The sequence below is a fragment of the Nicotiana tabacum genome, chromosome 10, assembly GCF_000715075.1.
Source record: "Nicotiana tabacum cultivar K326 chromosome 10, ASM71507v2, whole genome shotgun sequence".
In the NCBI taxonomy this organism is placed as follows: domain Eukaryota; kingdom Viridiplantae; phylum Streptophyta; class Magnoliopsida; order Solanales; family Solanaceae; genus Nicotiana; species Nicotiana tabacum.
Window position 1 is genome coordinate 125,836,874 of NC_134089.1, and position 13,563 is coordinate 125,850,436.

Consider the following 13,563-nt stretch of genomic DNA (forward strand, 5'->3'; position numbering starts at 1 on the left):
TGACGAAATATAGTTTTGCCCCTGCTCTAAATTAATAATTTATATATATTTAATCAATTTCTTAAGACAAATACAAGATTTGGGGCGTATTTGCTGGTTTCGGCTGAACTCATATCGTGCGGCCCTACCTACAAGTGGCGCATAACGTCTCCAGTTTCAATTGAAATAAGTATTTTATATTCAGAGCACAGATACAAGATTCTAGATTTAACAAATATTAAAATCTAAATCCATACATAATATTTTAAAAGTACAATGATAAGCTTAGTGTTATGAAAATCGAATCAATTAAAATTAAATCCTTGTCCCTATATTAAGAAAGAAGAAAAGAGAAATAGTGCAAACTTAGAAGATAAAGAGTGCAAACCTAGTGGGCGTTTGGATATAAGAATTGTAGAATTCCGGAAAAAAGTGGGGAAAAAAAATTCAAGTGAAAATGATATTTAAAAATAAAAGTTGTGTTTAGATATGAATATAATTTTGGGTTGTTTTTGTAAGTGATCTGAGTGAAAATTTTGAAAACAGCTTTTTGAAGTTTTTCAAATTTTCCAAAAATTTCAAAATTCATTTTGAAATAAAAATTGAAACTTTTATAGCCAAACATTGATTTCGAGAAAAATGGACTCTTAGAAGATAGTACGAAGAAAATGCTGAAGTCGTACAACTCAGTAACATGCTCATTGACTTAAACCCAAAAAAGGATACTCCTAACAGCTAGTATAATGATTTTTAACCCTAAAAATGCTAAAGTAATTGATTAATTGAGACATCTCAGCTTCCATAAGTAAATGTAATAGGGACACCTATTCTTGTGGTCTAAGGCTGAAGTACAGCAGAAGTAATTGGACTTTTCATATCCTATTTATTTGGGTTGCAAAACTTCTTGACATATGTGGTACTATTTTACAAGAAAATAATATGAATTCAGAAACTTAAAACCAAGTTTGGTGGGCTATCGTTAAATTATTTCCCAAGTTTCTCCACAATTATGGAACACGTGTTTACTAGTTGCCCCGTGAAAATGAAAGGTGGAAATTAATATACGATAAGAAATTAATATCTTTCCAACTATGGTAATTGGTACAAAAGAAAATAAGAGAAAATTATTTTATCTTTTGAAACGTACGAATGTTACATTTTTATCTTGTGTGTTTGCTATTTTTTTCTGGGTTGTTAAGTGTTATTCTTATGCCTGTATTTGTAAATAATGATTCTGGAAATTAGAACGTTAGCTTATAAACGTAAATATAAATAAAACAGAAATTAATTTGAGCCCACTGAATTCACAGTGTTTCCTTAAGGAATTTAATCCCCTCCTAGTACCCAAGGTTATGGATTATTTCCTCTCAGGAAAGAACGAATTACACACTGGTGTAGCGGTACTTCAAACCTCAGTGTTTCAGCGAATATAAAGTTCGACAGCAAATCACACTTACAGATACTTTGTTTGTAGTTTAAAACAATACAGAACAAGGGAGGAAAACTCAGAAGTCGAATGGAAATTCTGAGAGGAAGGAATGCAAATTTAAAACAATACGACGGCGCGAGGCTTGCCTTCTTCCTAACTCTTTAAGAGCTACATGAAGTGCATTTGTATATAAACCCACCAAACTCCTTTTCCTCTACCAATGAGGGACAATGTCTCATTAAAAGGAAAGAAAAACTTAAAATTTTACTCAAAATTTTCATTTCCCTCCATTTCTCATTCACCCTTTTTAATACCTTTCTATATTAAAAAGAAACTCAACAGTAAGTGGGAAGACAGATGAGCTATTGAGCCAATTATTTGTAAAAGTTTTCTTTTTCTCATTCCAATAAATCGACTCTTAATTTCTTTAAACTAATAAATCGACCACCCACAAATAAAAAATTTAAAACAGATCGCAACTAATTCATCTGCCCTTTAATTTTTTTCCCACTTAGATTGATAAAAGTTGTTCGAATATGTAAAAGTGGTCAACTGAAAATATGAGGGGTGCGTTTTACAATGGAAACGAGTAACACTAATGTTAACAACGATTAATATTTTTTCCTAACTAAGTTAAGATTGTAATTTTTTGTTTTTAAAGGTGTTTCAAAAGCTACGACATTCTTAAGCAGGAGTCTATCAAAAATATCATCTTTACCCCCAAAAGGTAGGGGTATTGTCTGCGTACATATATGGGAGGACGACAATGTTGGTTGCGGGTTCGGCCGAACCCAGTAGCTTTTGTTCAAACTTTGTATTTGCATTAAAAAATTCAATAAATATATATAAATCATTAATTTAGAACTCAATAACTAAAAAGAATTATAATCTCAAACTCAAAAAGTTCAAATTCTAACTCCGCCTGGCCTACATACATGTTATCCTCCACATGCCCCATATAGGGGGAATACAGTCGATGTATTGTTGTTGTTGTTGTTTCAAAAGCTAGGATAATTATGTTGCCTCATGAGAACATCAAATTTTCAATCATTATTGTTATACCAAAATTAATATACGATAAATAATAAAATGGAGTATTATTTTTGTGCGGTGATCATGATAACCGTAACCGTGGCGCTAACATGGATCAATCAGTTTTTGAATATAATTTATCATCTTAATTTCATTTCGCTATCACTTTACAGTTACAAGTCAGCCTTATAATTATAAATGATGTCGATCGACGTGAATCTAATCCTCAATGTTCTGCGCCTAATGAGTCCAAATTTATGTTTCACACCATATATTTTATTAATGTAATTATAATATTACGTAACCAAAAACAACTCTTAAGTTTTGATACAGTATGTAATTTTACAACCCTTACATTTGCAAATTCTCACCCCAATCGTTTTCTTTCTTTGACATGACAGAATTCTTTTACTAGGCTAATTACAAAAAATAGCACGGTGTGACCCCAAAGGGAATGGTTTTGGCGGAATGTTCCCATATTTTATGGTCTTAGCAAAATGTCTTTTTTTTTTTTACTTGAATATTATAGTTCTTTAATTTTTAAAGCTTGAAATTCTTGTTTGATGGTGAAACATAAAAGTTAATTATTGATTATTGTTGAAATCGCTTGAATGTTGATAATTTGTGCTTAAACTTTTAGTTCAGACTTCAAACATAAATTTTGGTGATTTACTGTAAAAATCTCAAAACTCTATTGTTGGACCTTAGAAAATGTTGAAGAACACAAAGTGGATCTTTTTTATTTGGTATTATTCGACTAAATCGGTGATTGAGGATTATTTGTGCTGGTATTTGGAAGCATTGTCTCAAATTTGAGATCATTTGGAGCAGATTTGTGGTGGTTTGATCGAACTTAAAGTTGCAAATTCGAAAAATATTTTATTAAAACAACCTAGAAAAGTACGCCAATTCGGTAGACATCGATGAACAACTTAATATAGGTAAACAAAATATCGCATCAACTCTACCGACACAATTGAGAAATTCCTGAAGAACAGAAGTATGATAATATGGTAGACTTCAATGAAAAACTTAACAGTTAAGTAGAGTAACAATAGCACCAACTCTACCGGATTGCTGAAAATCCTGAAGAGCAAAAGTATGACAATCCGGTAGATTTCGATGAACAATTTAATGCAGTACAAAAATCCCTGAAGAGCTTGTGCGGATCCGATATCATTTTTTAAATACCACTAGTTTTGGGAATATTCCGCTAAGACCACCCCAAAAGTCTCTTTTGTGTCAATCACTCGGTTAATTAACCCTAAATTATGTTGCTCTTAAGCTAGATAACATCTTGAAAAATTGATACAAGCTTGTAGAAATGACACCATGTAGCCACTCTAAAGGGTTGATATTTAGAAATTAGTCAGTGCATCCTAAATTTCAGTTTTTCAGGGCAAAAATTTCTTACATTGTCCTGAAGTTAAGATTTTTAGTTTAAATTTCAAGACAAAATAAATACTGGTTAATCTCTAAATAGCATCCTTAAGAATGGTTATCTATGCACTTGACCCTACAAGCGTTGATCGATCACAGGAAATGTTTACCTCGAAAAATGTGAGTAACAATTAATTATAATTTGTAGTTTTAAAGATATGTGATTTATTCAAATACTAGTGAACATACAAGTAATGCTAAGCTTAAGTAAGAAGAATTGATGGACCAAACCAGAATTGTTAAAGCGACGGGGACCTCGAGCTCAATTATCTCGGGGGCCTTGAGGTCGGTTAAGAGCAAATGAAGTAAGAATAATAAAGTTAAAGCAATAAAGTTGAGGAACAGTTGTGGAGCACGAGAAAAGCGAAGTTGAATGTTCTATTGCAGTGAATAATGTATCATGTTTTTTACAAATGATTGGGGTCCCCTTTATATTGGAGGAGAAAAACCCAATATAGTACATTCCTAATTGTGGCAAGGAATTCTATTGGTATAGCTGTATAATAACCTAGTACGGACATGTACCATTTCGTACAAATCTTATTCTTTAATTTATGCCCTGATCCACGTGTCCTTGAGAAATTTCCGCTCTTTCTTGAGTGTCATCGGAATTGCACTGCCTTCGATGTAGGTTATGCCAGGCATTCAATTTGCTCTCTCGAGGTGTGTGCTTCATAGTCAGACCTGACCCTCACTTCTAGTTTCCCGGACTCAAACTTATAGCCCAATTTAAGACTTCAAATTTAGGATCCTCGATTTCGATCATATACAGATAGTCCTCGCATTTCTTAGAATGAAATGATATGAAACGATTTGAATTCCCGAAGTCCTTTATGATAGCAACACTCTTACGATGTAAGCATTGAAATGACCGAAGCGTCCCGTCGATTCTCTTCCCCAAAAAGCACTAAATGCACGTCAGAATCGGTCGACATCAATATTAACGAACCGTCGCCGCCTTCCTCTATATATACTTGTTTTCTCTTCTCATTAAGAACTTTTCCACCTTGCATCAGTTACTTTCCTCTATACGTTTCCTTTTCATCACCAGTTTCTTCGTCGTATTAGCTCAAAACCTTGCCGGTATATTCGTTTCTTCCTTCTTTTTTCTAAAGAACCGATGGCAAAAACTTCAAAGTTCGTTGCTCAGAAAGAAGGAACCTCCCTTTTTGCTTCCCGTCCGGCCAGTGGTAAACCGTCGGTGCTTTACGAGATCGTACCGAGCAATTTTTCCTTGAAAATGGACTTTATAGTTGAGATCCCTCCCAACGTTCCCAACCGTCGAGAGCATGTATCGAGGTATATAAGGTCAATTGAGAAAGAACACCTCGACGCTATGAGGAGATAATGTAAAGGGAAGAGAAGGTCGTTCTACAAATACCTTCTCGTGAGGAGGACATCACAACCTACGTAGAGGGGTTCTTGAGTATGTATACATACCCCTTTACATTGGGTCCACTCGGCCCACTCGTGCTTGAATTTTACCGAAGATATCAAGTTACCTTGGGCCAAATCCAACCGTCCTTTTGGCTGATCGTAATAATGATGAGGTTCTTCATCGAAAAGGCCGGGCTCGAGTTCACCCTAAGCCACCTCATCCGATTGTACCGACCTCAACATTTCCGAAGTCTAATCAAACTCCAATGCAGATCAACCAAGTCTTTCTTTGCCAATAATGACGAAGACAAGGATCGAGGTTGGATGAGTCTATTCATCCGGGTGAGGACCGTCAGTGTTATTCCCGAGGAGTTCATGCCATTCCCTAAGAAATGGAACTTCGAACGTGAGTAGACTTCTTTGCTTTAGTTCTTTTCCATAAATTTTACTAAACTTCGCATAATTATTCCTTTCCTTTTTTTTCGCAGCGATCCCGTGGATGCCTAATACGGTCCTCGACCTTGAGGAATAGGTTCGCAAACTAGCTGCTTCTTCCTCATACGACAAACGCAATTTGCGGGATTTGTCGAAGGGCAAGTGGGAAGCAAAACACCACGGTACGTGTTATAATATTTCTTCCCTTACCTTCCTGATTCCCCCGTCGTAGGTATCGGCGAGTTCTCTGAGATGAGGCCACCCCTTTCCTGGGAGGAAGTAGGATCTTCAACTCCAAAGCCAAAGAAGGATAACAAGAGAAAAGGGTCCTCGAAGACCAAGGACACTCAAAGCCAAGCAAAGCCCGCTCGGAGGCGCAAGAAAATCATCATCATTAATATGGATATTGAATCGGACTACCAGTTCATAGACGATGATGGTGACGAGGTAGAGGGTTCGACGTTGGTGACTCGAACCAGGAAATCTTTCGAGGCTATCAAGCCTACTGAGATCGGGTCCTCTAACCTCGAGGAAGGAACTCTAAAAGGAAAGGGGGATGGAGGCCCTGCATCACCTGCCGTGGTAACTGCTTCTCAAACTTCTGAGAATACTCCAAAGGGAACGAGCTTCGAAGATCCTTTGCCTAAACAGAGCGCCTTGGGTGATCTCCCCGAGGCCATGATAGCAGGTCAGTAATCGTCATTTCCAGCCTTCTCCGAGGATGCCATTAGGGATGCTCAAAACTTGAAGATGACCGAGCTAGGCAGAGCCTTGAGTGAAAACGACCTCTTCTAGGGTTGTTTTGCTGGGGTCGATGAGGCCGACCCAGCGGATGCAAGCTCAATCTTCGAGGAGGCTCAACGTCTTTGCTCAATTGTAGGTTTTTAGTGGTACTTAAATTTCTCTGGCATCATACTTTCTTCTTTTGTCTAATAAATCATTCCTTTCTGTAGGCCTTCGATAAACTTAAGACCGAGCTGCACCATTGTGAATCCGAGTTGCGTAGAGCTTCGAATAAAAAGAAAACCCTTAGGGTTCTCCTTGACAAAAAGGAGGAAGAACTGAAACATCTTCGATCGGAGTTGGCCAAAGCTTGTAAATACGAGAGTGATTTAGAAAAGTAGGTAACCTCTGTTCTAAAAAAATACGGGCTACCTCTCCCATCTTCGGAGGCTAATACTTCAATGTCATAGCTGCAACAAAAGCTAGATATGATTGGGCAGCTCTGGGGCAAGGTGGATCAGGTTCGAGCCGAGTGCAATGAATGGAAGGCGAAGATGGACATCCTCGTTGTGGCTAAAAATGATGCACTGGCAAAGGTATCGGCCCTCGAGGTTCAACTCCGAAATGCTCAAGGGAGCAGATTGGTTCAGGCTAGCAGGATAGCTAAGCTAGAGGCCAGTCTTGCGAAGGCCAAAGCCAAAATTGTGGAAGTCCGGGCCGAAGCCAAAAAAATACAAGCCAAGGCCGACAGGACGGTGTCCATATATTTGAAGGATGCTACCGATGCCCAGATGGAGTTGAGGGGGGCTTCTGACCGAGAGAAAAGAAGCAATGACTATGCCCGACGCCGATCCCGGAGCGAGACCCTCGAAGAGATCCATGCTAAGGGCTTCGACCTTTCCGAGGAGATAGAGCAAGCTAAGGCAGATGAGGCTGATGCCAAATTTGCCTTTTTTTCCGATAACGACGATGACGTCGAAGATGACGAAGAGGAGGGGTTGCCGAAGAAGTTATCCCCGGGGAAGAGGCTAGTTCTAGGGAAGCTACAAGTCCAGAGGGGATGCCTCTCTGGAGTAGGTGGAATTTTTTCCATCTTTTTGTAAAAAATTTTTTTTTTACCTTGTAGGACTCCTTGTATATCATCTTTTGTATATACATAAAAAGGAAAGGAGTTTCCATGATCGTTTGCCTTTAATTTTTTCTTCAGAGTTTGTTTAATTTTGTATGCTCCAACCTCTGAGCTTTGAATCAAATTTGGGGTAGGGTAGACCCTCAAATTTCGTATTTTGATTAATGATCGATAGTAGGTTACCACTTAAGGTTCGATCTTTGAGCTAATTTTTTAGCTCGGGATTTTTGAGCTGGGTAAGGTCTTCGAGCATGGGTATTTTGAGCTAATTTCGGCCTTAAAGCCCTTTAAATATTGGCCCTTAGGTTCTTTTAGGTTGGCCCTTAAGCTCTTTTAGGTTGGCCCTTAGGCTCTTTTAGGTTGGACCAATTCGGCCTCCAAAACGGTTATAAACTTTTCCCTCTTTTCAGCTAAAAGACTTACTCAAAATTTTATATGCCTTAGCATGTGTTTTTTGTACTTGTTTGGGTTTGTCGAAGGTTCGATTGATTGGAACCTGGTTTGTAATTTGATATGCAAGTTAATCATACCTCTTGAGGTTTTATCAAAGGCTAATGTTATCGAAGACTTCGCATTATTCGAGGGCTGAATATATCGAAGCCCCTTATAATTTGCTTTTGCCGAGGGTAGCCTGATTTAATCGATTTTTTCGAAGTATATGAAGGCCTTTTAGTTTTATGGTGGAAGTCGGACATCTCTGAGCTGCATTATTTCGGCCGTAGCCTTCTCATGTGACCGTAGTCTTTTATATGACTGTAGCCTTTAGTCCCCGAGTGTGACGGCCTTGGCCTTAATATCGAGGGGATGCCTCTTCGAGGTCTTGCGAGCTCGAGTGTGACTCTTTGAGGTCTTATAAGTTCGAGTGTCCTGTTGATACCCAATTTTCCCCCATATTATTTTCAAAATTCACATAAGGCATGAACATCAATTGATATTTTTCCATAATTTCTGCATTTTTCTAAGGATTTTTATTAATTTATCCCAGTGTTTTATTATGTAAATAATTACTAATTACATCACAAAGGGTTTTATAATCATTTTATTGCTTAATTTTATCACTTATATTTATACTAAGCCTTAATTATTTCATGAATAGCCACACTTACATTTTAGGGTTATAATTGCAATAACTTTGCAATAATAGCCCATGTGGGCATAATTACTTTATTCCACAAGAAAATGACATTGTTTTGTATTTTTATAATATTAAATAATTATTTTAATACATAAATAGCATTTTTGTCATATATTAGCTATTTTATAAATTATTTATCAAATTAATTGTGTATTTAACAAATAGCCTCTTTTAATTTTGTTTTAATATTGACCTAGCCCAAATTTTACCCCTAGCCCAATTAAAATCATAACCCAAGTACCCTAGCCCAATTTCCTATCTGACCCGCCCAACCCTAGATCAAATCCTGGCCGTTGATCTCAGAGATCAACGATCCAGGATGTGGTTATCATTTTTAACTACCCAAAACCCCCCAAAACCCAACTTATTTCTCTAATTCCACCGCCCTCAAATTCCTTCCCCCCCTCTCTTCTGCCGCCATCACCGGAAAACCCTCCGTTCCACGGGGTTTCCCTTTGATTTTAGGCCCCAGCCGACCTCTTACCTTTTCTGGTTGTTTGATTTCTTCGTAGTTTGAAGGAATCTCAAAGAGACTCAACTAAGAGTCGACCTAAACTCTTCATTTCTTAGATGAACCTGCCTTGTGTTCATCGCTATGTTTGTGAGTATTATTATCTTTATGATTATGGTTTGAAACTCCGGTTCTTAATTGGATTTTCTTCACCTCGTTCCATTCTTCAAAACCCTAATCTCTTTCTACTTGAGTCTGTGCATATCCATGTAAATTTGAGATGATTTTAAGTTTATCTGGTATTTTTCTTCAAAACCTTTGGTTTCTTCCTTATTATTAACATATTTTAATGTTTTTCTAAAACTAGGGTTTCATATTTAAGGTCTTTGCAAAAGGGTTTTAAAGTTTCTAAGTGATTAAATATGATTCTCTTTACTGATTCGACTGATTTTTCATGCCTATGTTCTAAACCCTAGTGATTCTGCTTATTTCACTGATTATTTCAATATTTGCCCGTTATTTTCATCTCTATCGATTAGAAGAGATTGACTGATTTTATTAGGGTTCAAATTATATTTTTTTGTCGAGATTGATACTTTTCTGTGGTTTTTACCTATTTTCATTATTTGTGACTCCTAATTGGTACTATTTGCCTTAATTAGTTTATTAACTGGATTTATGGGATTTAGATTTCTTTAGCCGACTCATAGATGGTGTTTGATTGATTTTATTTCCTTGTTTAACCTCTAATTTGGCTGCTAATTGATTCTCCCTAAGTTAAGGGATGTGTTTCTGGATCCTGTTGTACTAATTAGTTGGGTTTAACCCCAATTAACTGATTGATTTTATTTGTATACCTTATTTATGAACTCTATTATTCTTTGCCTTATTTGTTTTACCTTGTTAACTTCTATATAATCCCCCCATTCTAACTTCTTTAAAACACACAAACACACATAGAAAGACACAGAAGCACGCACAAACTCTTGCTCTTATTCATACACACTTCCCATTGCAATTCTTTCTATTACTTGTGTTTGTTGCACTGTCTAGCCGACTGAAAGCCAAGGCTAGACTCTTGGATCCTATTCGCTTCACTTTCCTGTTGCTATCTCTTAACTGGTATGTCTCCACTTCTACTATCATTCAATATGCTATGTAATTAGACCTATGTTCTTCCTGTTTACTGCTTTTAAACAACATGTCTATCTCTGTTATCATGTCCTATTCAATATGCTATGTAATCAATCTGCTGTAGATATCAACATGCCTCTGTTTGCCCTTATATTTCTGTTAAGTGTTAACTAGAATACTTTAACTCCTGTGAATTTGTCCTGTCCAATATGTCAGTATGATTAATACACTTTAGCATATTCCTGCTCGATCCAGGATAGTTGTTCACCTGTTACTCAACAAACATGTTTCAATCCCTGTCCTATTTTATGTGTTTACCTTAACAGGTTCCTGATTAATTCATGATTTCTACGCTCTCAACTTTTGTTACCTTTTCCGTATGACTGTCTGATCAGTAACTTGATCCTAGCATATTGTTCTCTATTTAATATATGCTCACCTAGTAGTAGATAATGAACTAAGTCAATCCCAAGCAATGTGAAACCTTATTTGAACTGATTGTGACTCTGTTCTGTCTGTTGTTTGACTATTGGAGTTCATGTCTGAACTCCATCTGCTAAAGGTGGTTCTGCTTGTAGTTCTTGTAATCTGGTAATCTGTTTTTATTCAATTCTAAAATCCAAACTATTTTTCCAAAACTATCTCTTACTTCATATACTATTTTTCAACTCCTACTATTAGATATCTAGGATCCTGCCCCTCCAGTGTGAGCACTGCCTAGGAGTTCATGAGACTCCTCTGAACTCTAACACACTGGGGATGGCCTTTCCAAACTTGTTTACAAAAACTATTTTCTTTGAAAGGTTCTGGTGTGAGCATTGCACGGGGTCCCTGAGGCCCTTGGGAACTTTGACTTACCAGAAGCCCATCTGATGTATTATGGACTACTGGTATACTCCTGATTTGATTGAAGGCCTGGCTTCCAGGTTTACATTGGGCCTGCCAAGTCTCCCTATAGTATAGTGATTTTCATTATGTAATTCATTTATGTTGGTCTGTAATAATAATTCTTGTAAAAATAGATATGGGGTATTAGTAAAAGCTGGGGAGGAATTTTATATATTTTGTTGGGTTCGGGTAGAAATCATAATTATAGATTGTTGTGATGATTGCTTACTTATATGTATTAGAAACCATGCCTATAGGACTTATCTCATTCTTTAAAATCTTGAATTTTCATACTTTGCATCACTAGAAATCTTGCTTCTAAGTCGTTTCTCAATTCTGCATCAATAATCATGTTTTCAAAACCTTCATGTGTGCATTAGAAATCATGTTTCTAAGAATTTTCTTGTTGAACTCGCCTGGCAACTGATTAACTCTTTTACTCGCCTAGAAATCATGCATATAGGAAACACATATAAAAATCAGTCTTGACACTTAGACATCACACATATAGGAAATAAATATAAAAACAACTTCAACACTTAGATATCATTTCTATAGAGCAAAATGTATAAATCAATTTTTTGTGTCATGAAATAACGCTTGTGATCAGTTTCAGCACTTAGAAAGCATGCATGTACGGTCTAAAAGATAAAATCTGCCAGTTAAGAATCAATCACTCGTTTATAAAATTATGGTCTGATTAACGTTTAGATACCATGTCTATAGGATTCTGCCGGTTATCACTTAGGCAAGCGTGTAGGACAATTAAATCCTGGGTTTAAAATTGTGATTTTCTTGCTGCTTGAAACGTGCTCAGATTTAGTAAGTGATAAAAATCAGTAGGCAAACTGGTAGGTACTCATTTCCTTGCCTAAATAAAACTGTTGTATATTCTGTTTGTACTCATTTAGATATTCTGCCTATATGACTCCTAAAATTATAAAAAACTACTTGTTTGAATGCCGTGCACTTGTTTCGTCTATTTGTGGAGGTAAATATGAGCCCCCTTAATTGCTCTTTATGTGACAGTCCTACCTATTTTTTTTCTCGCTTAGATTTTCTCCTTTAAGCACCATAGGTGAGCCTAGAGCAACCTTAAATAGAGGTCCTAAACACCTCCAGGGCCATAGGTAAGGGACGGGTAATGCGCACATAGGACACATATTTGATGTTGTTAGAACGTTTAGGTAATAATTAAGAGTAGGGTAATCGGGTAGTAAAGGATATGATGACTTGTGCACTAATGCTACGCGTAACACCTCTATTTGAGGAAGGTTACCGAGTATTGCACAGAAGTGATCCTATAGGCTAATAAACCTAGGACCCCCTTTATTCCCGTTTTAAAATAATCTCTATTTGTTCAAACTACTTTATTTCCTTAAGGACTAATTCGCTTAAATTGAGTTTGGCCGGGACCTACCGTTGTGGACCTCGAGGGGTGCCTAACACTTTTCCCTCAAGGTAATTTCGAGCCCTTACCCAATCCCTGGTGATGTAAATCGGTTTATGAGTTATTTGCTTTAGGTGCCCTAACGCACCTTAATCCGTTAGGTGGAGACACTTCAAATTCCATACCCTGTCCCAAAGGGAAATGAGTTGTCCCGAAATGTCGAAACCCGAACTTCGCAAGGAAAAAAGGGGCGTGATAGCATGACGACTCTGCTGGGGATATTTTTAGGCTCTTACCATAACAAACTTATTTTTGTGAATTAGTCTTGAGCTTGCTTTATTCTGTTAATACATGTACACCCTTTCTCTTTCCCCCTTATTTGGATTTAATCACCTATTTTTGAAGCATTTATGACTTTCTTTATTACAGAAACTGACTTGTCTCCTTGTTTTCTTTCTTAAACTTCTTTCAATTATTAAATACCGCATTTATCATTTTTAACGTGCAAATGCGTGAAAAACATGCTATTTATTATTGCATAAATCATGCTCAACATCATATTCCACTCGTGCATAATCAATCCTATAACAACGCTTGATGAGTGTTTGCACCCTTCCTATATATCACCCTTTAAATTCGAAAAGGCGTATTGCGGTAAAACTAGTCGATCAGCGGAGCAGTCGACGGTTTCGTGCCTTTTCCCCTCAAGTTGTCCACTTGAGGGTACTAGTCTAGACCTCTCTAGAAACTTTTCTGATTAATTGTACATGCATCATAGTCAAACCAAGCCGGGTTAATATGTTGTCCACATAATAACCCTTTAAAACAAGCCTCGTCCCAAAGTCCTCCGAGTTTTCCATAATCCCAACAGACGCAACCACAATTGTGTGCATTAATTTTGGAGAAATAAGTGCCAATATGCTAATCATTGTTGTATAAATAGTCGGATCTGGAGGGGGAAATGGCCTAACCATATTTGTTTTGTAGAAAATGAGGCACGAAGTCCCTAAGTTCGGCGTGG